Here is a 26,507-nt window from a genome sequence, read left to right on the forward strand (position 1 = left end):
CCATCATTCCAGCAGCATTAGCGAACTGAAACATCTAACAACTTAAAAAACAAATCTTATCTAAATAAACTGTGTGTATACATCTCATTATTAAACAGATTTGAAGCATATCTATAAATGCAGAGTTTCATATATATAAACAAAAATAAAATACCACTATAAGCACAAACTTTCATTTTTTTATTAATAAGTTATGATTTACTGAGTTGGCCAGATTATTTAATCTTCCCAACTTTGTCAACACAGCATTATCATTAAACTTATTTTACAGATGACAAAACTGAGAATTAACAAGGTTAAGAAATTTGTTCAAGGATATATACATAGCAAAATTCCAAAATGAAATAAATGAAATCTGCCATTTAAGTGAAAGGGCCCAAAGTAAAATCAATCTTAAGACTTATTTTTAGCACTTACAAGCTTTAACAGAGATTATATAAGTTGCTTTAACTCAGGGATCAGGAACATTTTTCTGTAAAGGGCCACATGGTACATATTTTAGGTACTGTAGACCATATAATCTCTGTCACAACTATTTAGCTCAGCTGCTCTAGCGCAAATGTAGACAGAGAACACATAAATGGAAAAATATGGCTATATCTTTCTTTTATTTTGATTTTCTTATAAATAATAAAACCTGATATACCCTGAAATTTGAATTTCATACAATCTTCATGTGTCAAAAATATTACTCTTTTGGTTTTCTCAAGCATTTAAAAATGTAAAAATCTTTCTTAACTCATGGGCCATACTAAAACAGGAAGTGGGCCAGATTTGGTCACTGTGTCACAGTTTGATAATTCCTGCTTTAACTGAAAAGTTAAACATTAAAAAAAATGAATATAATACAAATATACTATTATTTAAGCATAAATAATATTAAGTAATGACTTTCAAATAATCACTTCATGTATTATAGAAATAATATATTGTTGTATATTCTGTAATTCATACATATACACAGTACCTTTTCTCTGGTATCACTTTTAACTTGCTCATCTTAAATTACTTCATCTCACCGTTGTAGATAACCTAAAAGAAAAATGTTAACATAAAAAAGTTAAACACTTATGCAATTGCTTTCAATACATTAAATGTCATAAAAGCCATACAGCTAGTAAATATAACAAATGATAATGAATTTTACACTTAATAACTGTTAAAATGGCAAATTTTGTTATATATACTTTTTTTTGCACGGGCAGGCACTAGGAATTGAACCCAGGTCTCTGGCATGGCAAGTGAGAATCCTGCCACTGAGCCACTGTGGTCTGCCCTGTTATATATATATTTTGTTGCAACTTTAAAAGAAAAAAGCCATACAACTGAAAGGTTCTGATTATGGGCAACACAAGCTATGACTGGAAACCAAAAGAGAATATTTCAGTTGTATGTGCTTCTGGCAGAACACTTAAATACGCAACATGTAACTAAAATCAACAAGTGAAATGTTATCAAAATCCTAGAGCTACAAAAATGCAGATAACTAACATAACACAGTTTATAATATAGTCTTAAGATTTCTTTTGAGACAATTCAAACTATGCTTCCTTTTCTCTGGTAGCATACTTTTAAAATACTAAACCCACTAAAGCATCCTATGAGTGATTAGTGTACACATTGTCCACCATTCAGACAGTAGTCTAATACTTGAAAGTATGTATGACTATTATGTAGGAGAACATTTTAAAATGCCTAATAAATTGTTTAGACAGAGTAAAAAGCTCATATAACATTTTCTTATTTAATGCACTTAACGTACATTTCAATCAAACAGGTTTCATCTTTAAAAAGCACACACTCTACATTTTAAAACAATCCTAAATCTTAATTCACAAAATGTTGATAATTTTTCAGATTAATTTTGCAACTATTAACCAAAAACACCTTTGAATATCTTCTAATTTTATATATCAATCATTATTGAAGGAAAATTTTATAGCATCAATAAAAGTGAAAAATTACTGCCAATTCAACAAACTAATAAAAAATCCATACAATATTTAGTAACAGTATATTTAAAGGAAAAAAGATGTGCAAAAGAGCAGTCTTCAAATGTTGTACTTAGCAGAATTAGAAGATACAGGTATTCTGGATTTTTTCTTCAAATACAAAGACCTTTTACTTCAACAAAATATACCCATGATCCTTCTGCATTTTTCCTATCAACTCAATTTTTTAAAAAGTATACATATTCAGATTTCTGTGTAAAAAGCACATGAACTGTGTTTTTACAGTTTTACAATGAGAAAATTTAAATGTTACTATTCTTTTTTTACTTCATTTCTTTTTAAAATAATTATTTCAAAGTAAAAAATAAGTCCCAATTTCCAAAGTAATTTAGACTCATTATATATCCAAAGGGGAAAAAGTCCTATGTGCTTTCAAAAGTATTGCTGCCAACAAGTCACTTTACTGGTGTGACTATTTCTAAAGCTACATTAACAGCATATCTCATGAATCTTTCACTGTAAAGTTTTACAGTTGACAGACATGAAAATATTAATATTCAGTACTTATATCACAGGAAACCTTATTTCAGGATATAAGAAATAATTCAAACATCCAGCTCACTTAGGATAACACAGGCATTTCTCTACCCTCCCTCCCAGCACTGATTTAAAATAGATAGTAGAGAAGGAATATTATGTTTAACTTCGTAGTGGCAAAATAAAATCTAAGGAGGGGAGGAGGAGATTATAAGAAACTTCATTAAAAGTTAGGAGAAGGGGAACCACTCAGCACAGAAGAAACCCAGGAAAGGTCAGGACACAAAAATGTGAAAACATGCACAAAGAGACTGAGAAACAGGGCCAAGACATTTTATAATTTCAAATAACTTCCTATAGCCTCAATACCTCTATACCCCATCACTGTGGAAAATACTCAAACAGACAAACATCTAACCTGGAGAAAACATTCAGAGAACTCTCCACTAAATAAACTGACAAACTCAAATACATCTGCTTTCTGGGACTTAAAGTCCTTTAGAAAAAAAGTCAGTTCTCGATCCCATCATCTTGAGACTAAGTCAGTTTCTCCCAAGTACCGCCTCAGAGTTCACTTTTTACTGACTTTTTTATTGCTAAAGTCTAAGGCCAGAAACTTCAGAGTAAAGGGAAAATCTTCTCCCTGCTGTGACAGTTTGTGCTCACTACAGTATGGGGTGTAACAGAAAGAGCAAGCACCTAGTAGTAGAAGTGTTGGATTTCATCAAGTTCAAGGTATTGCCAGGCAAGTGTGGCAAAGTAAAGGAAGGGCAAAAAAGTTAACAGTATATATGAGCTGATCATGGAATATAAGAATAATGTACTCATTTCTCTTCACTGGATCATTTTCATCATCATATAATCATGCTATTACTTCTATCTCTTAGAAGAAGAAGAAAAAAATTCTTGCTCCCAGCTCCCCAATATAGCTACTGCCTCATTTCTCTCCTCAAAGAGTTGTTAATCCTCACTGTCAAGAATTCCTCTCTTCTAACAAAGGAATGTCATTACTGCAGGGTGCTGAAAATAGCTGGTAATTAACATTTTAAAATTTTACCTTATGTGTGGGACTAAAGCAAAAAATGTTTATTTGGTACAAAATTTATATTTTGACTAGTGCATTTCCTAATATAACTTACGTAGACATCTTAATTGAACATTAAAAGTACATGGAACCTTGAGTAAAACATGAGATTTTGTTGGTTTGTCCAGAGAGATCCCCGCTAAATCCCAGAGTGATCAGAACAGTGAATAAAAAAAGTATTTGCAAAGTCCCCTTCAGGGAATGATGGGAACAGGGGAAAATTCAACTCCCCCAAGACAACTCTTGACATTCTCACAAGCAATGCAGACAATCAAAGCAATAGGCTGAGCCTCCAATCCTGGGGTTTGTTCATATGAAACTTAACCCCACAAAGGATAGGTCAAAGTCTTCTTAAAATTAGGCCTAAGAGTCACCCCCAAGAGAACCTCTTTTGTTGCTCAGATGTGGCCTCTCTCTCTCCAGCCAACACAACAAGCAAACTCACCACCCTACCCCTGTCTACATGGGACATGACTCCCAGGGGTCTGGACCTTACTGGCAACGTGGAACAGAAATCCTGGAATGGGCTGAGACTCAGCATCAAGGGACTGAGGAAACCTTCTTGACCAAAAGGGGGAAGAGTGAAATGAGACAAATTAAGTGTCAATGGCTGAGAGATTCTAAATAGAGTCAAGAGGTTATCCTGGAGGTTATTCTTATGCATTAAACAGATAGCACCTTGTTAGTCAAGACGTAGTGGAGAGACTGGAGGGAACAGCCTGAAAATGTGGAGCTGTGTTCCAGTAGCCATGTTTCTTGAAGATGACTGTATAATGATATAGGTTTCACAGTGTTGACTGTGTGATTGGGTAAACCTTGTGTCTGATGCTCCTTTTATCTACCTTATCAACAGACAAGTAAAACATATGGAATAAAGATGAATAATAGGGGGAGAAAATGTTAAAATAAATTTAGAGTGAAATGTGGTGATCGGTGAAGGGAAGGGGTGGGGGGTAATGGTATGTATCAATTTTTATCTGTTTTCTTTTTATTTCTTTTTCTGAATACATGCAAATTTTCTAAGAAATGATCTTGATGATGAATAAGCAACTATGTGATGATATTGTGAATTACTGATTATATATGTAGAAGAGAAGATCAAAAGTTACGAATGTTTGTATTTGGTATTTTCTTGGTATTTAAAAGAAATTTTTTTAATTAATAAAAATAAAGTACAAAAAATGGTTAAAAATAAGAATACCTCTCTTCTCAGCAGAGAATAAACAAATATTTGCAAAGTCCTCTTGGGGGGCTTGGGAGAAAGGAGGAAATATTCAACTTCCCCATCTGGGGAATTTCTGATATTCTCAAAAGCAGTGGGGACAACCAATTCAACAAGCTGAGCCCTCGATCTTGGGGCTCACCCCAATGAAGCTTATTCCTGCAAAGGATAGGCTAAGCCTACTTATAATAACGCCTAAGAGTCATCCCCAGAAAACCTCTTTTGTTGCTCAGGAGTGACCTTTCTCTCTAAGACAACTCAGCAAGTGAATTCAATGCCCTCTCCCCTAGTGGGTCATGACTCCAAGTATAAATCTCCCTAACTACATGAAACATGATTCTCAGGGATGAGTCAGGACCCAACATCATAGGATTAAGAAAGACTTCTTGACCAAAAGTGGGAAGAGAGGAATGAGATAAAATAAGTCTCAGAGCCTGACAGATTTCAATCACAGTCAAGAAGTTACCTTGGAGGTTATTCTTATACATTATACAGATATCCCTTTTTAGTTTACTGTATATTGAAGTGGCTAGAAGGAAGTACCTGAAACTGTTGAACACTATTCTAGTAGCCTTGATTCTTGAAGATGACTGTATAACTATACAGCTTTTACAGTGTGACCATGTGATTGTGAAAATCTTGTGTCTGATGTTCCTTTTTCTCCAGGGTATGGACAGATGAGCAAAAAATATAAGGACAAATATAAGTAACAGAGGGGGAATAGGGGTAAAAAAATGGGGTAGATTACAAATACTAGTGGTAATGAGAGGGAGGGGTAAGGGATATAGGATGTATGAGTTCTTTCACCCAACATTCAATCCACCAGGAAGTCCTAATAGATGTACTTTCAAAATACATTTACAATCTGATCACTTCACTGCACCTACTACTATCACTTGGTCCAAGCCATTGTTGTCACTAGTCTCACCCTGAGCTGGTTATAATCTCTTCTGGACCCTCAAAAAGCCATATTCTATTCATTCTAATCCTATTGTGTGGGGGCAGACCCATTGTTTAGGGTAGAATATTTGGATTCGGTTGTTTCCATGGAGATGTGGTCTACTCAATTGTGGGCGTGACATTTTGATTAGATTATTTCCATGGAGGTTCGGCCCCGCCCATTTAAATTGGGTCTTAACTTACTACAGTCCTTAGAAGAGCCAACACAGGGAAATATTTGAGTAAAAGCTCAGACACAGATACTTGGAGATGCTTGGGATGCCAACAGAGATGCTTAGAGTGCCAACAGAGATGCTTGGAGAGATGTTAGAAACCACAGCCAAGTAAGGGTTGCCCTATACCTTCCCATGAGATGCTAAGCAAGCCAGAACCTGGAGAAAGCCAATACAGAGTAGCTAAGTGAGGGCCCACAGATGCTCAGAAAGGAAGCCACTGGAATCAGAAACAAAGAAATGAACAGGGAGCAAGAACCTCAGGTGCCAGCCTTATGCCTTCCCAGCTGACAAGAAATCTCTGATGCCATTTGGCCATTATTTGGAATCAAAATATCTTTCTTGAATGCCTTAGTTTTGACATTTTTATGGTCTTAGAACTTCTTCTAGTTTGCTAGCTGCCAGAATGCAATATACCATAAACAGAATGGCTTTTCAAAAGGGGAATTTAATCAGAAGCTAGTTTACAGTTCCAAGGCCGAGAAAATATCCCAATTAAAACACGTCTATAGAAATGTACAATCTAAGGCATCCAAGGAAAGATACCTTGGTTCAAGAAGGCTGATGAAGTTCAGGGTTTCTCTCTCAAGTAAGAAGGCACATGGCGAACACAGTCTCATCTGGAAAGGCACATGTTGAACACGGTCTGGGTTTCTCTCTCATCTGGAAGAGCACATGGCAAACATGGCATCATCTGCTAGCTTCTTCTCCTGGCTTCCTGTATCATGAATCTCCCTGGGAGACATTTTTCTCCTTCATCTCCAAAGGTTGCTGGCTGGTGGACTCTTTCTCATGTCTACGTTGTTCTGCTCTGCTCTCTCTGACTGTCCCATTCTCCAAAATATTTCCTCTTTTATAGGATTTCAGAAACTAATCAAGGCCCACTGATATGGATGGAGGCACACCTCTACCTAATTTAACAACCACTCTTCATTAAATCACATCTCCAGGGAGATGATCTCATTACATTTCAAACATACATACTGAATAGGGATTAGAAGAAACAGCTGCCTTTACAAAATGGGATTAGGATTAAAACATGGCTTTTCTAGGGTACATACATCATTTCAAACCAGCACAGAACTGTAAACTTGTGACTTAATTAATCCTCTTTATTAAAGCCAATCCATTTCTGGAATATTGCATTCCAGCAGCTTGAACAAACCAAAACAGATTTAAACACATTTTGGTACCAGAGAAGTAAGATGCTGTGATTTGCAAAAACCAAACATGTTGGAAAGACTTTTGAAATGGATAAGGGGAAGATTATGGAAGAGGTGTGAGGAGCTTGATAGAGAATGCCTAGAATGCTTTTAAGAGACTGTTGGTAGAAATATGGACATTAAAGATACTTCTGTATTAGAAATGAGCAAAGCATCATTGCAAACTGGAAGAAAGGTGATCCTTGTTTTAAACTTGCAGAGAATTTGGCAAAATTGAGTCCTCATGCTAGATGGAAAGGAGAATTTGAAAGCAACCAGCTAGGATATCTAGTTGAGGAAATCTCCAAATTAAATATGGAAATGTAGCCTGGCTTCTTCTTGTAGCTTATATTAAAATCCAACAGGAAAGGGATAAGTTGAGAACTGAACTCTTGGGTACAAAGTAGCCAGAATCTGATGGTCTGAAAAGTTCTGAGTTTTCAGAAACAGAGACCACAGCAGCAGCAGCAATGGTACACATGAAGATTTAACCAAATATGGAACCAGTCAGCCATGTCAGGACAAGCCAGGATTGGAGATGGGAGTTATACAGAAAAGATCTGTGTTAAGTCCTATTGTCTGATGGCTTTAACCCCTGGATAGTACATGCTAAACCAACATACTTTTTGTGAGATCTTTATAAACAGAACCACTGCCAATCTGGACTAAAAGGGACAAAATAAAGGAAAAAAAAACTTTGGTAGTAAAACCATGGAACCTAAGGTCTGAAGCCAAGAAATCTCAGACCAGGAGAAAGGACCTGCACATCCACATGGAAAGGGTGTGTTTACCCTGGAGGCAGGGGACAGGCAGAAGAGTTTCAACTTCTTCAGCTTCAGAGAAAGCAGAGCACATTCCTGGAGCATTGGGCAGAGCCTCACCGCCACTCCAGTGATCTGAGAGGATTGAGTGTGTGCCTTAGAGACGGAAGAGAGTCAGAGTGCTGCACCAATGCTTGGACGGCATGGAGTTGAGAAAAAGGTGGTCTCCCCAATGTTTCCCAAGGTTGCAAACATCATTCCTGTGTTGGAGAGAACAGGGCCACTGCAGAAGCCCTTGTAAAGGGTAGGACTGCTCCTTTCCCAAGCCCTGAGGATGATAAAGGGTCTGCAGACTCTGAAATGTAAGGGAGTCTGCCCTGCAGTTTTCTGGAAAGGTTTCAATCCAGTGACCTGTTTTTCTTTCAATTTCTCCCTGTGGTAATGAGACTGTTCATCCTATGATTGCCCCTCCATTGTGTACTGGAAGCAGACAAGCTGTTCTAAGCTTCACAGGCCCACAGCCAGAAAAGAATTTGCCTTATGAAAAATCATGCCTGTGGCTTATTTTGATGAGATTTTGTACTGTTTCTGACTTTCTATTATTACTGAAATAGTTTAAGGTTTTTGTGATATTATGATGCAATGAATATATTTTGTATATGGAAAGAACATGCCTTTTTGGGGTTCAGAGGGTGTAATGTGCTGGTCTGAAACTGAGGGTAGAATGTGCTGGCTTTCTGTTCTGTTAAAAAAAAACAGAAAAGCAATGCTCTTTTACTCCTAATCCAATCTTGTGGAGTAGACATAACATTTGGGATGGAATCTTTGATTGGGTTGTTTTCGTGGAGATACAACACACCCAATTAAGGGTGAGGCTTTTTTTTAAAAGATAGTGCATAATTTATTAAAATAGATTGTGATTAATCAAATTTTAACTCATCAACATATCCAAACATTTTTAGAAAACATTTTAAATGCAATGTATAACTATAAAGTCATAAGACTGACTTTTTGCTTTTTCTAATTTATTTTTTGTTTTTGTTTCTAATTTTAATGCCATTTTATTGATATATATATATATTATATTCACATACCATGCAATTATCAAGAGTGTACAATCAATAGTTCACAATCAGAGACCATTTGAGATGAAGAAGGAAAATGCCCTGGGGGAACTTCATGAAACAAGAACCTGGAGAGAAAGATAGCAGATGTTGCCATGTTCACTCTGACTTTCCAGTTGAGAGAGAAACCCTGAACTTTATCGGCCTTTCTTAAGTGAAGGTAACCTCTTGTTGGTGCCTTTATTTGGGGACAGGTGGCGGTCTGCAAGTCTACACAGTTTGGGTGCCTTAATTTGGACATTTTTAAAGACTTGCTTTAATTGGAACATTTTCATGGCCTTAGAACTGTAAATTTGCAACTTAATAAATTCCCCCTAAATTTTTAAAAGCTGTTCTGTTCCTGAGATATCACATTCTGGCAGCTAGCAAACTAGAACAGATTTTGGTACAAGTGGGGTACTGTCATTTGTAAATATAAAACATGTTGGAAGAAGTTTTTAAGTGGATAAAGGGAAGATTCTGGAAGAGTTGTAAGAAGCTTGATAGAGAAGGCCTAGAATGCTTTGAAGAGACTGTTGGTAGAAATATGCACAGAGATGAGGCATGTGTTATTGTAAACTGAAAGGATGGCAGTCCTTTTTTAAAATGGCTGATAACTTGGCAAAATTGACTAGCAGCTTGGCTGGAAAGCAGATCTTAAAAGCCATGAACTTAGATATTTTGCAGCAGAGATTTCCAAATTACATGTGGAAAATACAGCCTGGTTTCTCCTTGCAGCTTATAGTGAAATGTGACAGGAAAGAGATTAGCTGAGAACTGAACTCTTGGGTACAAAGGAATCAGAAATTGATGTTCTGAAAATTCTGCACTTCCAGAAAGGGGGACCCCAGAGAATAGTACCCCATGTGAGGATTAAACCAAATGTGGAACCAGTTAGCCATTTCAGAAAAAGCCAGGATTGAAAATGGAGTTACCAAAAAATGGTTTGTGAAAACTCCTTCTGTCTGAATGGCAAGACCCTTGATTACAACATAAAAAGTGAAGAAGAGTTCCTGCTTACCATGCTGGAGACCCAGGTTCACTTCCTGGTGCCAGCACATGTTAAAAAAAAAGTGAACAAGAGTGCTATGGGACATGTATAAACAGAACTGCTGCCAGTCTCAACTGTGAGTTTAGAAAACAGAAAAAGTAAAGGCAAAATATCTCCAGAGGTAGAACCAAGGAGACTGGAGGCTAAAGTCAAGAAACCTTAGGCCAGGAGATTGGGCCCACCCAAGTACTTGGAAAGGGTGAGTTTGCCCTGAAGGGAGAGGGTGGGCCTTCCACCTCATTGCAGTGGAAGAGCTGTGTCACCTCAGGCCTTGAAGAAGTTGGAGCACATTCCTTGGGGACTGGGGAGAGCCTGGCTGCCACCACACGGAGGGGCTGAGCATGTGCCCCAGAGAGCCAGGTACAGCCCCAATACTTGGAGAGGGTGGATCCAAGAAAAAAGTGGGTCTCCCTAATGTCCCCCAAGGAGAGAGGCAGGTGGTTGTAAAGACCCTTAGAAAGGGTGGGACTGCCTCTTTCTAATGCCCGGAAGATAAATGACTCTCAGACTTTGAAATCTAATGTACTTTACCCTGCAGGTTTCCAAAACTACTTGGGTCCAGTGACCCCTATGTCCCTTCCAATTTCTCCCTATGGAAATAGGAATATGTATCCTGTGACTATCTCTCCTTTGTATGTTGACAGGAACTTATTTATTCTGAGTTTTACAGACCTAGAGCTATAGGAGAAGTCTGCCTTAGAACAGACCATGCCTGTAGCTGACTTTGATGAGATTTTGCACCGTGTCTGACTTTGTGTTGCATTGGTATTTGGTACTGAGATATTTTAAGGCTTTCTGATATTGTGATGAAATGAATGTATTTTGTATATGGGAAAAACACATCATTTTTAGGGGCCAGAGGATGGAATATGCTGGTTTGAAAGGATTATGTACCCTAGAAAATTTATGCTTTAATCTTGAACTATTTTGTAGAGGCAGTCATTTCTTTTAATCCCTATACAGTACTATAGGTTGGAAACTTGATTAGATTACCTCCCACTGAGATGAGGCACATCCAACTGTGGGTATTAACCTTTGATTAAGGGAGGTGTGACTCCACCCATTCCAGTTGGGTCTTAATTAGTTTACTGGAATCCGTTAAAAGAGGAAACATTTTGGAGTGATCCATGAGAACTACAAGAGGCCAGGGCACCATGTTCACCATGTGCCTTTACAGTTGAGAGAGAAACCCAGAACTTCATCAGCCTTCTTGAGTGAAGGTACTTTAATCTGGACAGTTTTATAAACTTGCTTTAATTGGAACATTTTCACAGCCTTGGAACTGTAAATTTGCAACTTAATAAATGCCCCTTTTTAAAAGCCATTCTGTTTCTGGGATATCACATCCCAGCAGCTAGCAAATTAGAACAAACACATATACAAAAAAGCAATACATTTCAAAGCAAAGCACAACAATTAATTGAAGAACAGATTTCAGAGTTTCGTGTGTTACAATTCGACAATTTTATGTTTTACTACTAGCTGTTAAAAGACACTAGAAACTAAAAGAAGTATCAGTGTAATGATTCAGTAACCATATTCATTTGTTAAACCCTACCTTCTCTGTGTAACTAACTGCACCATCTCCTTTGACCTTTCTCCCAGTCTTTAGGGTTATTTGGGCTATGCTCATTTCAACTTTTTCACATTGGAAGTCATGTCAATAATATGGGGTTCAGGTGATAGAACTAGTTGATGTTCTGGAGGGGCTGGCCTCTCTGTGTTTCAGAATCTATCTGGCCAAGGAAGCCATATGAAAGTTGTAGGTTTCTGGAAAGTAACTAGCTTCCTAGTGCATGGAATCTTCATAGAATCTGGTTGAGAACATTTGATCAGATTATTTCTGCAGAGGTTTGGCTCTGTACATTTCAGGTGGGTCTTAATGAGCTTAATGAACATCTCATGATAAAAGGAGCAAAAGAAGTTCTCTTGGGGGCAATGGGAACCATTGTTGTCCATTCAGGTTGGTCAATCCTACTAACAACTACAGATATCAACACTGAGCCTAATTCTTCTGTATCTGCTGCCACTAATAACCTTCTTCCAGCTAAGCCAGTCTCCATAACACTGGTAATAACCCATACATTTCTTCAAACCCATGGGCCACCTCCTGCCTCAAGTTAAACAAAATACCATATTAGTAATACCACCAAAGAAACAGAGCAATCTACCTATCAAGTCTCACTTAAGGAATGCCAAAAGATAATTAATGTGCACTCAATATTATAATCAAGATGCCCATAATTGGTGCATGTAAATCAAGACTGTCATCATACAGAGCAAATACCAGCAAGTCTTCAGGATTACAGAGGTAAAATTATAGCTCTTACTGATTGTTAGGATGATAACAAACACAAAACCTTCCAATAATACATGCCTTTACACATAAAGGTCCCTTTCCCTATCAATTACAATGATGCCCTCCCTCCTTCAATACAAACTTCACTTACTACAGGAGAAAGGAACTGCACCAAATGGTCAATGATACATTGCCATAGACATTCTCTTTACCTACTATTCTAGTCTGCTAGCTGCCAGAATGTGATATACCAGAAACAGAATGTTTTTTAAAAAAAAGGGAATTTAATAAGTTGCTAGTTGACACTTCTAAGGGTGAGAAAATGTCCCAATTAAAGCAGACTGTAAAAATGTCCACTCTAAGGCAGCAGGGAAAGATACCTTGGCTCAGGAAGACCGATAAAGTTCAGGGTTTCACTCTCAACTGGAAAGGCACATGGCAAACATGGTGAAATCTTGCTTTCACTCCAGGCTTCTTGTTTCATGAAGCTCTCCCAGGGGCATATTTCTTCTTTATCTCCAAAGGTCTCTGGTAGTGTGGGCTGTTTCATGGTTCTCTTGTCATTCTGAAAAAGGGACTCTCTCCAAAATACCTGCTCTTTGAAAGGATTCCAGTAAACAAATCAAGACCCTCATGGAATGGGTAGAGTCACATCTCCTTCTATCCAAAAGTTAACACCCACCATCAGGCGAGTCAAATCTCTATGGAGATAATCTAATCAAGTTTCTGACATACAGTATTGAATATGGATTAAAAAAAACAGTTGTTCCCACAAGACTGATTAGGATTAAAACACAGCTTTCCTAGGATACATAAATCCTTTCAAACCAGGACACCCACTAAACAATGTTTTCAGGAATTGTTACACATACAACAGAATAACACCAGCACTAAAACGTGCCTCAAGACTCAGGACCTACAACTAGCTTGGGAATTCTTCCCTTATATGTCAATGGTTTCATTTTTTCTAATATCAATCACAAACTTCACAAATGGCTTTGAAACAATTAAAATACTGCCAGCCCACAATTAACAATCATAGCTCTTAGATGCTACAACAAAGGCAATTCTTATGAAAACAAATTAAAAGGGAAACCTAACTTCACTTTCCATGGGTGAGTTCCCTCCCAATCTGATACCAACATACTTACCATTACAACAAAACCTGCCAAACTTACCCAGAAGTAAACTAAGTTTTAAATTCCCAAGTTCTGGCTAGACCTTAGGAAATATTTGAAGGGGACTGCCCTCCTTCTGGGGTTTCCTTAAAAAACACTTATACAACTTATAGAAGATAGAAGCAATAATGAGAAACCTAATAACAAAATTAACCTGGAAAGAAATAAATTGGTGTTATCATATTGCCCCCTCCCAGGGCCACCTAAAGTCCATCAAGGCTAGACAGTAACCTCGGGAAAAAAATTCCCCAAGAATAAAGATGATGGAATAAATATTGCCTAGGGTAGGTCAAGGGGAAGACTGATTGGGGAAGTCATTTGCTTCCCAAACAGGACCACCTTATAGGCCCAACTGGCTCCCAGTGCTCCTTGTGTATTTTGTGTTCCTATGAAAGTAAGTTTGTGTGGCATAGTGCAATTCCAGGTGGTGTTAATTGGGCCATATAATGTTAGAAATCCAAGCTGTCCTGTTCCATTTTGTGTTATTTGTGGCAAACACCTTTACAAAAGCAACAATGGTTCAAACAATATTCAAAAGATATCAGTACAAATAACAGTCATTTGACAAATAAAGGTGACGTTTTAAATGACTATCGGAATCTCAAAACAAACAGAACAAAACTTTTCCTTTAAAAAATGAAATACAGGGCAGTGTGATAGTGGCTCAGTGGCAGAATTCTTGCCTACCATGCCAGAGACCCAGGTTTGATTCCCAGTGACTGCCCTCATAAAAAAAAAAAAGAAAAAAAAAGAAAAAGAAAGAAACACAGTGAAGAAACTCAGGCATCAAGTTACTTAGTAGCAGAATTTCCTGCTCAGAAAAGGGAAAGTCACACCATTGATGAGACTAATAAAGCCAACATGAAATTATCCAGAATAAAATGTTTACATAATATGTAGTAGGAGAAACTGAAACAGATTCTACAGTACAATACCAGTAAGATGAGTCAACATATTGACATCACTTGATGCTTAAGACCTATAAGTAAAGGAAATAACAAGTTTCTCTGTCTAGACTGATGCATCAACAGACCTCACCAACATTATTCTGTAATATTTAAAATTTTTTAAAAATGATGGTAAAGTCAATAAAACTTTTTCTGCTGACCTAAGCAAGCAAAGGACAGGACACTTAATGTACGTCTTCCTATCTGGAAACAAAAAGGTCTATCCTGGAGGAATCACATTGGCATCTGGTGCTAAGAGTGACCCATGGTTCCATGCAAATGGTACCCTTGTTTAAAAGAAAACAAAACAAACAAACAAAAAAATCTGACTTCACAATGGCCTGTTTTCTTTACAGAAAAGTACCCAAAGCTCTGAGAGATGAAATGAAAAAAAAGTTTTGTTTAAAGCTACAAAAAAAAAAAACAATTAATTTTCTTAAACAAGACCTAGTACACTAAAATTTGTTTAAACAACTCTGTGGAAACCAAAACAAAGAGTTAAAAAATCTCCTGTAACATACAGAAAATCAGTGCTTGGCAGAGGAAGAGTTCTCTGAGATGAAGGTGAATTTCAGGAGCACTTTCAAAGCAACTGTAGGCCAGATTTCTGCTAAGGACTTTGAAAATGAACAGCTACTGAAACCAGCCAACTTAACAAATATCTCTCATCACATCAAACAGCTGAACAAGACTGCAGTCCAAGCCACAGAGAAAATATTTTAGATTTTAAGTGACAAGATTCTTGGTAAAATATCAAGAAGTCATGTGGTAAAAAGTAATCTTCAAATGTTTCCACTGCTGTTTGAACTTAAGTGAGGAAGGATCATTGCAAATCTCAAAGACTTGCTGACCTGGAAGAACAAAATTGAACAAAATAGTACAGTATTTCCCCTGTCTTTGCAAACAGGTGCAAAACTGGGTAGGAAAACTTCTCTCTGACTCTTCTACTCAGGCTAAGAAGATGACGTCAAGAAGGAAAAACATACACTCAAGATGAGATTTAATGATCTCCTCTTGAAAAAGTTCTGGATTTCTGTGAAACACTAATACCCTATGCCAACCACAGGAGAGTGATGGAATTTTGTTGCAGGTTTTTAACTTCCTATGTGCATAACCAAGCATCAAGAATCTTGATGCTTCCTAAAACAGCATCAAGAACAAGGTAGAAATCATCTTGTGTCAGCTTAATATGAAATCTGTACGTGGTTATCAACAAATTCAACAATGCAAAAACAAGTAAATCTGGGGGTTATTCTTACGCATTTTACAGATATTCCCTTCATAGTTTAAGGTGTATTAGTGAGGCTAGAGGGAAGTGCCTGAAACTGCAGAGCTGTGTTCCAGTCTCCATGTTTCACGAAGATGACTGTATAATGATATAGCTTTTGCAATGTGACTGTGTAATTGTGAAAACCTTGTGTCTGATGCTCCTTTTATCCAGGGTATGAACAGATGAATAAAAAATATGGATTAAAAATAAATAATAGGGGGAACAAATGTTAAAATTAATTGAGTAGCATGAATTACTAGCAATCAATGAAAGGGAGTGGTAAGGGGTATAGAAAAAATAGGGGGAACAAAGGTTAAAATATACTGGTTAGATGGAAATACTAGTGGTCAATGAGAGGGAGGGTTAAGGGGTGTGGTATGTATGAGTTATTTCTTTTTTCTTCTAATATCTTTTTCTGGAGTGATGCAAATGTTCTAAGAAATGATTGTGGTGATAAGTATATAACTAAGTGATGATACTGTGAGCCATTGATTGTACACCAAGTATGGAATGTTCATACGTTAAGAATGTTTGCGTTTGTGTGTTGTCTTGTCAATAAATTTATTAAAAAAAAGAAAAATCCATTGCCCATCCTACACAATCTCTATTGGATTGTGACCTCATTGCTTAAAAGAAACTTCCAACTTATAAGGGGCTCTATGACAGCTTCATCCATTATTAATTCACTCAGTGTTCAACTTCCAGGCACTGGGGACTTCAAACAAGAATAGATTTTGGAAAGCGAGTATTGTGGAAAAGTTTTTTTAAAAAATCTAAAACGGAAACTAAAATATAAATTACATAATTTCACGAATTCTCAAAGATCTTTTCCCTGTGCTAGCAGAGGGAAAACCATTATAATACAGCAGTCTGGGTAGATTTCTCTAAAGAAAATAATATCTCAGTTCAAGTCAATTGGAAAAGTTTTATAAATATTGCTTCTACAAAAGTCTGAATGAACATTAATACATTTAAATATTTTGCATGTTTGCAAGCTGCAAGAGTAGGTTTAAACCTACCCTTCATTTCGGAACTGCATTTTTAGTATGTTCTAAATATGGGATGAATCAATTTGAGGGAGAGTTTTGAGGTCATTAACAATGAACATATAACTTTATGACAAAATTTAACTCAAAAGAACTCGAATGAGAAAATGAACAAGTCATAACAGAACCTTGTCTTAAGGATGAGAGATAAGGAGCAACTCACAGTAATTCTACACAGGAAATGCTTATGCTTAGATATTTTAGAGTATTGTTTGGTTTTGCTGAACAGCTGGCACATGTTTTAAAATATATATCATCTAAAATGTCTTAAATAAATGACTTCTTTTTCAGTTTACTGAACTGAAAACATTCCACAAAACAATTACAAAAATAACTTGCCAGTTTACTCAGAGGGGAAAAAAGGCAACTTGTAAGAACAATTCTGATGCTGACCAGGAAAGTGATAATTTAATATACAGAAAGATTCAAATACAGACATAATAGGTAAGTGAAAAATGAGTAACCAAAAAGACTGTTAAAATCCTTTCTAATTACCAATTGTCACCCATTATAATTAAACCCTACTACAATTCTGAACACCTGAAAGAAAACACAAAACAAAAAAGTTACCACCACCACACAGAATATTGCCAAAGAGTCTCCGCTAAAGTTACAATGGATTTGGCCATCAGGGATACTGGACCATCAGGCACTTAAGCAAGTAGTACTAAAATGGAAATGAGCTTTAGGTTATCAAGTCACATCGGCTACACTACAATACATTAAAACTCCATTCTATAATGTGGAAGTGGCCGAAAAGGAAACCTACTGACTCAAAACTGGACGGCTTCTAAAAAGAGACTTAAATGGCACAAGTGAAAGAAAATGACTTTAAAGTCAGGGAAGCCTTTGCATGCATCTGGGTTTCAGGAGTTCGTCAATACTTGCAAATAAGAACCCGCAACCCAGGAAAGAAGGCAGTGGCGAAACTCTGCATTGTCATCTAGGATGATGGGATTCAGGTTCAAATCAAACCCACAAGGTGACAAGTTGTCAACAGAGAACACATCTCAGTACAAACCATCCAGTGAGGCAGCATACGTAACCATCGCCAATCTCAAACCAAATCCCACCTTGCTCTTCTGCCCCACACCCCTGGATTTCCAAGGCACGAGGGTCCCAGATTCGGCCCGCGAGCTTACAAAAGGGATGGGTGCTCAGGATGCCAGCCACGTAGACAGAGTTTGTGCAGTAAGAGTCTCATGGTGACCACCCAGCCAGGACCACAGCACAGTTGGCCTTCATGATTCCAGGTTCCGTGTCTGCAAGTTCACCCAACTCGGGAAATGTACTTGTAACCTCAAAATCAGCATCCACAATGTGGAGGGCAGCAGAACACCTGAGTCGCCCAAACACATGTTCCCAGCTGGCCAAGCCCTCTGGATTCAGCTCTCATTCTGCAAACCAGTATCTTCTCATGGTGTCTGCAGAGCTGTGTGGCCCCATTTCTGCACCGCTTCTTGGGGACTTCGCTGTTCATGGTGGCCCTGTGCAGTGGTCCCATGCAGTGCTGAGAAGCTGTCTAGTCTTCCCATGTGCAGGAAGCTGTGCCTTATGGAGAAAACACGTGTGCCAGATGTTTTGTTCAGGCATGAGTTATAGCACTGTGGGCCATGAGTTCTGTGTTAGTGACCCAACAATATACACTAAATGAGGTGTCTTTAAACAGAAAGTAAGATTGTGTATGTATCAGTTGACAGATAGAGGCTTGCCAGGAGGTAACCCTGGGTTTCCCTCGCGGGCATTCTGAGCTCGACAGTCACGGCGGCTTTGTTTGGACTCACATGGGGGCCTGCAGCCCTTTGAATCCTGGAGGATTTGCTGCTTCGTTTTGTTTGCTGTCCTTTGGATCCCTTTGTGGCGCAGAGATTTGAGGTCCAATGGACACAGCTCTGGTGAGAATGTAGTGCAGCTACCAAAGCACAAACGGCCCCAGAGGCTCCATCTCCCAACCCATCTGTGTGTGCTCCACAGACCTCCCCATGAGAATTCAGGTTTCAGCCTGACTTGTGGCAGCTCCACCAGAAGGGAAAATAGCAATGCCCGTGGCAGCAGTAAAGGGATTCTGTGAAGATGGGGGACATGCTCCATCTCAGGGCTCATTTCTGAATGTCTGTGTTTTGGGGCATGCGGGCATGTGGGGATGAGGGCATGTAGGGACAAGGAGACGCGGGCATGTGGGGACACAGGGATGCCGGGATGCAGGCATGTGGGGATGCGGGCATGCGGGCATGTGAGCATGTGGGCATGTGAGCATGTGGGCATGTGGGCATGTGGGGATGTGGAAGCTCGTCCTGCCCGATGACTATGGAAAAGGATGGAGGCAGCCCCTGGGTCCCTCGGCTGACACATGGAAAAGGCCATATCCAGACTCTCATTCCTGGGAACAGCAGCAAGTTTCCTTCTGCAACAGGCATTTCATTTTTAAAAAATGCTATCTTGACCTGGGGTTGGAACCCCTGATGGTATGTGCTCTGAGACCCAGCAACCCCCAACCCCAAACCCCTTTTCTGGAATGAGGGTTCTAAAAGCGTTCATTAAAACCAGACCTTGGTGAGTCACAATCTCTCCCCCACCCGTAAGGCCCTACGTGGTCTGGCACTCCTGGGCTCCCTGTGGCCCAGCATCTCTGGGCCTCAGCAACAGGTGCCGGGGTAGAGGACAAAGAACACGGACCCTGGTCTGACCTGGAGGGTGGCACCACCTCAGCTCAGAATGGCAGCTGGAGCTGCTTGAGCCTTTCCGACATGTACTCATTCAGGACTGGCTTAATCCAGGTCCAGGACCAGCTCAGAGGCCTGAGGAGCACACTGGACATGCTTCTCCAAGAGGTCAGCCCTCCCTTCTGGTGGGTGGACCCTCTGTCTTGCTCCTTCACTTGCTGGTTTGGCCTCACCACCAATTGAGACTGACGCCCAACCTCGGCCCTGACCCCTCTAGGCGAACTGGCTGTGCCACTCACTGTCCGAATCCCCAAAGCATGTTCTTGTACACTGGTGTGGGACGCGCCAGGCAGGTATGAAGGACTGTCCAGTGTGGCCATGCCCTCAGCAGACTGGGGACGCCAGAAGCAGGTGCTGCGCCCCCATTTGTGGGTCTCCCTCCAGCCCTGGCATAGTCCTGGTGGTCAGCACCCATCCGCCACGAGTCAGGATGGCTGCTGGCCAGGCTGGCCTCCCCAGAGCACCTTCCACTGAGTGGCGTGCCCAAAAGCAGACCATGCCTGCAGAGGTGGTAGGTGTTAAGGAAACTGCTGTCACCCCCAGATTTCCACGGCCAGCACCCACGACGGTAGCTGCTAACCCCATGTGGATACTGGTCACATGAGTAAACCAAACGGAGAAGCGCTTGGGGCACACACTGAACACCCGATGGCGGAGACTTATTATGGGACAGAACTGTAAGGTAGCTCATTCATGCTGTTTTATATCGATTACATATCAAATAATCATATTTGGGTTTCATTGCATGAAATGAAATATTAAAATTAACGTCACATCCTTTTTATTTTTCTGATGTGGCTATTGGGAAATTTTAAAATGTGAATGGGGCTCATACTGTATTGCTACAGGCCGGCACTGGCCTCTACTATAATAAGCATGTTTTTATCCTGCACACATTCCCCCACCACTGCTGGACTACAGGATCCACAAGGGCAGAAATTTACTTGTTTCTGGGTCTGCTTCGGCAGCTCTCAGACCCTCCCTAAGTGAGTGAAATAACCATTTTAATAATAATAATAATAATAATCGAAGGTGTCTACAGAAGAGCACTCGTCATAAGGCATGAGACAGACTCTCCCTGACAGCCCCCCAGCCCACCCCCTGTGGGCTTACAGACTGACGGGAACCTTTTCTTTTAAATAAACTGGTCCCTCCTGGTCACCCTTTCCCTAGCAGGTGTGTAAATAGCCCCATGCTCCAAGAACACTAAGGACAAGGAGGGACCTCAGCCAATGGCAGTTGGTAAGTTTGCCCTAAGTGTCCCCTCCTCCATTGGTGAAGCTCTCCTACCCCAGCCCCTGCCCCCTGTTGGATTTGTGCCACTTGCCATCATGTTCTCTTCCTATCCACACCCTCCCCTCCCCTCCTACCACACCCTTAACAATCTGACATTGTCACTAATGCTGAACTGGTAATGACTGAAGGAATTTGATGGATCACTTTCTTGAGCAGGTCTGCATTTTAATCATGATAACTCTAAAGGAATGAATCTCTAATGGCGGAATGCTAAGCATAAGTAAGTCATGGTGAAGAACTAACATATATTTTGGGACCAGTGCCTAAGGTTGGCCCTGACTCTACACCCTTTCTGGGATTCAGGGCACGAGGGCAGAACGCAGATAAAGAAAGGACACTGTATCATGGGGACACAAGTTATCCATCCCATGGACTCTACCTGAGCACCTACTATGTGTCAAATGCTCTTCTCAAGATGCAATGAAGAATTAGGAACCCACAGGCCAGCATAAAACAGGACACACACACACTCCTAGCCTTTCCTTGGCAGACCCAACCACTTTAGTCTCCACCATGAGGGCAAGCTCCTGGCCCTGCCAGTTCTGCTCCCCTTTCCAGCAGCCAGGATTGGAGCACTGACATTCCTAGCAGCAGCACCGTCCAGGAGACGACGGCCCAGGCCAATGCCAGCCCTCCATGGCCAGCCACCCTGGAGAACGTGCAATGGATGCAGAAGGTCCAGCAAGTAGAACTAGTCCCGTTAGTGACAGGGAGCAGGCTGCGACTATCATGATGAATCCAGCACAAATGAACTAGCATCTCTGCAGCCCACGGGTTTTACTGGCAGTGGGGTCGCTCCCTGCCCTCACCTCCTGGGTCCAGTAAGTAGTGATGCTCACCCCCAGGCAACATGGTAAACATGTGATTTCCGATGGGCTGTGTGAAACCCAGAGCAGAGCCAGTGGTCTTTTGGTTGCTTGGGAGATATTTATCAGCCACAATGATCTCGCGCTCAGTTGGTGGCTTCTGGCCCCTCTGCACCCTGGACCCTTCCAAAGAGAGAGGCAGGAACCCCAGCAAAGTTTGACCCCAGCTTCTGTCCTGCAGGCCGGGCCCAGCTCTGCTAGCACTAGTGAGGCAGCTGCTGCCACTCCCCTACATGGAGAGGGAGCCCTCCCGGAGGTCCCAGCCTGGAAATGGCTCTGGGGAGCTGGCACTGAGTAGCTGACTGCTGGGGCACAGAGTGCTGCCTCCTAAGAGGAGGGCTGGAAGGGGCCAGCAACCCTCTTCTGGGCAGCCAGGGGTGACGCCATGCCTGGCATGGGGACAGCCCAGGGATGGGGGTGGGGTCAGGGGCACCCCCAGGCTCTGCGGCTCCAACCCGGACACACTCCAGCCTTTGACTTTCTCTTCAAGCCCAAGAAGTCGAGAGTTAACTGAGTTATGTAACCACCACTCCTTGCTCCAAGGCCTCCTGGCTCCCTGGAATTCCTGGAAGGGGTCTTGGGAGGGAAGAGCTGGGGAGAGGCCCGTGTGCTTGGGCAGGAGAAAGCCCCCGGCCCTGCCTGCCCCTCCGGTCTGACTGGCTTCGGAGGAAGAGACCCTCGTGCCAGACTTCAAACATGAAAATCTAGATCAAGGATATATTTGGCTTTCTAAGCTAATCTTTACATCAGTTTGGCCTCTACTAACTTGTAACACTTTGAAGGATACTTGGCAGCTACGTATTTAAAGGTGATGACTCTTATGCAACCCCAGAGCAGGCCCAAGGGTCTGGGAGGGCCTGGAAGCAGGCAGAGCCCCCCATTTCACCGTGACTGGGGCATGTAGGAGTTAAAAGGTTGTTTAACCTAAAGCTTGCAAACTACAAGTCTATGAGGAAAGGCAGACTTGAGCTTTCAGGATCTAGAACTTCAATAGAGGCTAAGATATGCAAATAAAGTACAATGAGGTGTGGAAGAGACTTGCTTAAGGGAAATTAACATCCTAGCCTTAGAAGTACTTACTTCCTGGAGCTTGTTTTTGCATTGTTTAGCTTTTACACGCAAACAACCTTTATCACCTTTCTTGCTAGTATATAATTTTGTACTTGGATGAAAATAAACTTGCCTGAAGACTGATGTCTCTGGATCCCCTGATCCCAGTCTCTCTCGTTTTACTTTAACATTCCTTAGGGTCATAACTGCGGCCAACCGGGGCACCCGGCTCTCCACCTTCCCCAGGAACCCTGCTGCCTCCCGGCAGGGACCCAGGGATCTCAGGGAGTGGAGGGAAATGCAAGCCAGCGCCTGCTGGACCCTTGTCTGCATCGGGGTCAGACTGTCCAGTGAGGACGGGGCCAGATCCCAGCCGCACCCACAGCCTTCCGGCTGCCCCAGCTCCGAGGAGGACACTGAGTGGGGAGCAAGCTGTTCCTTCTCAAGGGACCCGGAGACAGACATCTCAGGGATGCGGGGAGCTACCTCAGCTGGTCATGAGCTGAGGACACCAAGCTGCCTTACCCTGCTCCCCTCTTAGAGCTCTCTTACATATGCCAGGAAAAGGCAAGCAGATGATTAAAACAAATAAACAAACAGCAGGCAAGACTGGAGTGAATCCCTGGTTGGGGGTGGCTGTGAGGGGACGGAGAGGAACCAATGTTGCCAGAAGATCTGAGCTGCCTCCTAAAACCACGACTGATGCAAGGTCCATGGTTTCTGAGGAGTGCCCCAGCCCCTGTCCCTGCCCAGATGCCAGGACAATCAGTTGAGCAGCCATGGCTGAGATTCACAGGGAGAGAGCATTTGTGTATGAAGTGCCCACACCATCCACTAAACCCCCCCATTAAGGTCCCAGGTGCTGGGGACTTGGCAGGAGGTGAGTGCCAAGCCGCAAATCCCCACAGGGTGGCCCAATCACAGTGCAGCCTGCGTGAGGGCCTGGAGAAATCAAAGTGCTCCACAAATAAAGAGTGTCGTGTTTTTATTTGATATCATCTCCACCCAGCGCTTCCCAAGAGAAGGGGCATGAGAACAGAGCCACTCCAGGGACAGGGTGCTAGGGTCACACTCCTGCAGCCGGGGAGGCCACTCACACCCAGGCAGCAACACCCCAACCAGCCGGTCACAGGCTGCGCAAGCCCCCCTTCCAAGCCTCTCTGGGCTGTCCCTTTATGTATACGCTCAAATGCAACTTGTCAAGCTGCTGGGTCTCCCTAAAGAGTTAGCCTTATCTGTGCTGATGAAAAGTCTCTTCTGAGCTTTGATACAGTGACCACACAAAAGGCACAGAAAAGCTCTTGTAAGCCTCAGCCAGCCTCCACCTGTCTCTACCTCATAAAAGAAAAAGCTCCGTCCACAGGCAGAGCCAAGCACAGACCATCTGCAAAGCTGGAGCTGAGAGGCCCCCCAGGTAAAACCCAGCCTCTGCCTCATGTCCCTCTGAATGGCGATCAGCTCCAGATTCAGGCTGCCTGGCCTCATTTGATGGCCATGATGTGACCCTAAGGGAAGGTGAGGGACAAGTAACCACTCTGTCTTCAGGGGGAAGCACATTTCCACCACGCAGCTCTCGGCCCTCCTGGCTTGGCGGGACACAAAAGCACACAGGCCCTCCCAACCCTGACCCCTGCCTCTGCCCGGAGACCTCACTGCCAGGCAGGAGCTCTGCCAGGAGCCCAGGAAAAGCTCATCCTTACAGGCACCACAGCAAGTCTCCTATGCTTAACAGTAAGGGAGAAAAATAAAAGGTCGAACTTCAAAATCATCAAAAGAACTATTTTCTAAAGCAAAATCCCAAGTAAACCTCACTTGGGGATGCTTCAGAGAAACTGTTTTAGTAAATTTACAGCCAACAAAGAGGTTTCTTCCCATGCCACTTACTCTCCTCTCTCCTTATCGAAGTGTAATAATCTTCCCATCTAGCAATTTATCAATAAAAAATTGTCCACCCCAATAACTTGTCGTCAGAGACGGGGGCCCCAGGGCAGCTCGGAAAGTGTCCAGGAGCTGGAGGGGGAGTGTCCAGACAGAACCGCCCAGGGTGGGGAGCCTGTTGGGTCCTGCTGGGACCTGGGACCAGCAGCAGGAGGAGAAAGGAGGGCAGAACAGAAGGGGCCGGCAGCGCACCTGGCGCCTGGCGGCCGTGACGCCAGCAAAGCCTCCGTCGCTCCATTTTATCAGCGCCCCAGATCAGCCTAAAGCCCAGACCTTACCTAGCAGGAGCACGGGATATCCTTTCCTGACCAGCCAATACCTAACACCAGCTGATCCCTTATTAACCTCTTAGAGGAGCAAGATCCTCTACTAGGAGAAGTGTGGCTTTCCCCCAAAAAGGCAAATCACAGCATTCGGCGATTTTCACTAGACGTTTTAAACGGTATTTACTCCTGGAGAGCCGGATCCTCTCCCAACCCAAGGGCAGCTAAAAAACCCTTGGGGCGCCTTGTCCCTTCCGATTTCTCGAAATCGGAACGCGCATATGATTCTCCCTTGGGCCGCTCCCCACGGCTTGTTACCGGCTGTGGGTGGGGGCACCCGCAGCTAGCGGTCCCGTTTCTCCCCACAGCGGGCGTGCAGTGCTTCCCAGTGAAAGAACTCGAGAATCGCACGTTGCCTTTCTCTACCTCCGCCTGCTTCCTCCCGGGTCTGGTTCCAACCCGGGAACAAACGCACCGGCCCTGAGAAGTGCCCCCACCCCCACCCCCACCCCCACCCGGGCAGAAGGAAGATGGCAGCCTGCCTTGGAAAGGGGGACAAGTGTGTCCCGGGCTCTAGGCACCGAGAGGCAGGGGCTGGAGAAGCCCAGGCGGGGCAGTGGAGAAGTTTGCGGAGAAGGATCTTGCTGTGCACCGGCCCCCCCCCCCCCCCCCGGGTTCCCGGGCTCGAGCCCCGCGGTTCTCCAGCCGACCGTGGATTCCCAACACAGACAAGCTCCGTGGCAGGACCGCAGGCTTGGAGTTATGTTTGGGGGTGGGGGTGGGGTGTGGCCACGCTCCCCAGAGCCCAAGCGTTTCTCCGCCCCAGCTGCCCTCCAGCTGTGCGTGCCCGTCGGACCCACCCGGAGGTCACCGGCAAACAGCTGGGTGGGCAGCTGGGAGGCACCGCGCTCAGACCCGAGAAAGGGAAAGGGCTGGCGGAGTGGCTGTTTGATTTTGTTTTTCCCCAACTCCCGCCAGCAAGGCTTTCGCCGGGAGCCGGAACCCTGGGGCCCGGAGCAGGAGGCGCGCCGAGGCGGGGGGCCAGGGCACTGCGCTGCTGGGGAGCTGGGGCTAATGCCCCTGTTGCGTCCCGGACGCGCGGAACCCGGGAGAGGTGGCCGCTCTCTGCGAGGCTGCCGGGCGTGGAGCCCCGGACCGGTCCTCCCCTGGCCGCCGGTCGCTTGCTAGGAGCAGCAGGGTTCCCTTTATTTGCAGCACTGAAGACCCAACGCTGAGTCCAACCCTACCCACGCACAAACGCACCCCGGCCCGGGCCGCGCCGGGTTGCTCACCTGAGTCCTGAAAGTTGTTGAATCTACATGGTCACGTTTCAGGCAGCCGAGCCTCAGATCTTCCTCGCCCCGGCCATCTGAGCGGCGCCCGCCTGCTGCTTCCGTCCCGCGGGTCTCGGCTCTCGGTCCGCCGCCCGCCGCCCGCCGCCGGGCGCAGAGCAGAGTCAGACCGCGGTCGCGTGGGACTCCATGCCGGCCGGCGCGCCGCCTCCGTGGGGGTGCATGGCTCAGGCGGGGCGGCCCGCGGGGGGCGCA

General features: G+C 43.1%; 1 protein-coding gene across 19 annotated transcripts in view; it reads right to left on the reverse strand.

The window, feature by feature from the left end:
- Positions 1–26,507, reverse strand: part of LOC143673140 (voltage-dependent N-type calcium channel subunit alpha-1B-like) — a 201,198-nt gene that overhangs the window by 135,939 nt on the left and 38,752 nt on the right. For 16 of the 19 annotated variants that reach the window (XR_013170207.1, XR_013170209.1, XR_013170205.1 and 13 more), the window contains exon 2: positions 968–1,032. The gene's annotated coding sequence lies outside the window, so the exon portion shown is untranslated. Of the gene's footprint in view, positions 1–967; positions 1,033–12,763; positions 15,945–26,252; positions 26,438–26,507 lie in introns of those variants that run through there. The other 3 variants (XR_013170212.1, XR_013170206.1, XR_013170210.1) reach the window with 2 other exon arrangements.

The sequence above is a fragment of the Tamandua tetradactyla genome, unplaced genomic scaffold (assembly GCF_023851605.1).
Source record: "Tamandua tetradactyla isolate mTamTet1 unplaced genomic scaffold, mTamTet1.pri scaffold_141_ctg1, whole genome shotgun sequence".
Classification (NCBI taxonomy): Eukaryota; Metazoa; Chordata; class Mammalia; order Pilosa; family Myrmecophagidae; genus Tamandua; species Tamandua tetradactyla.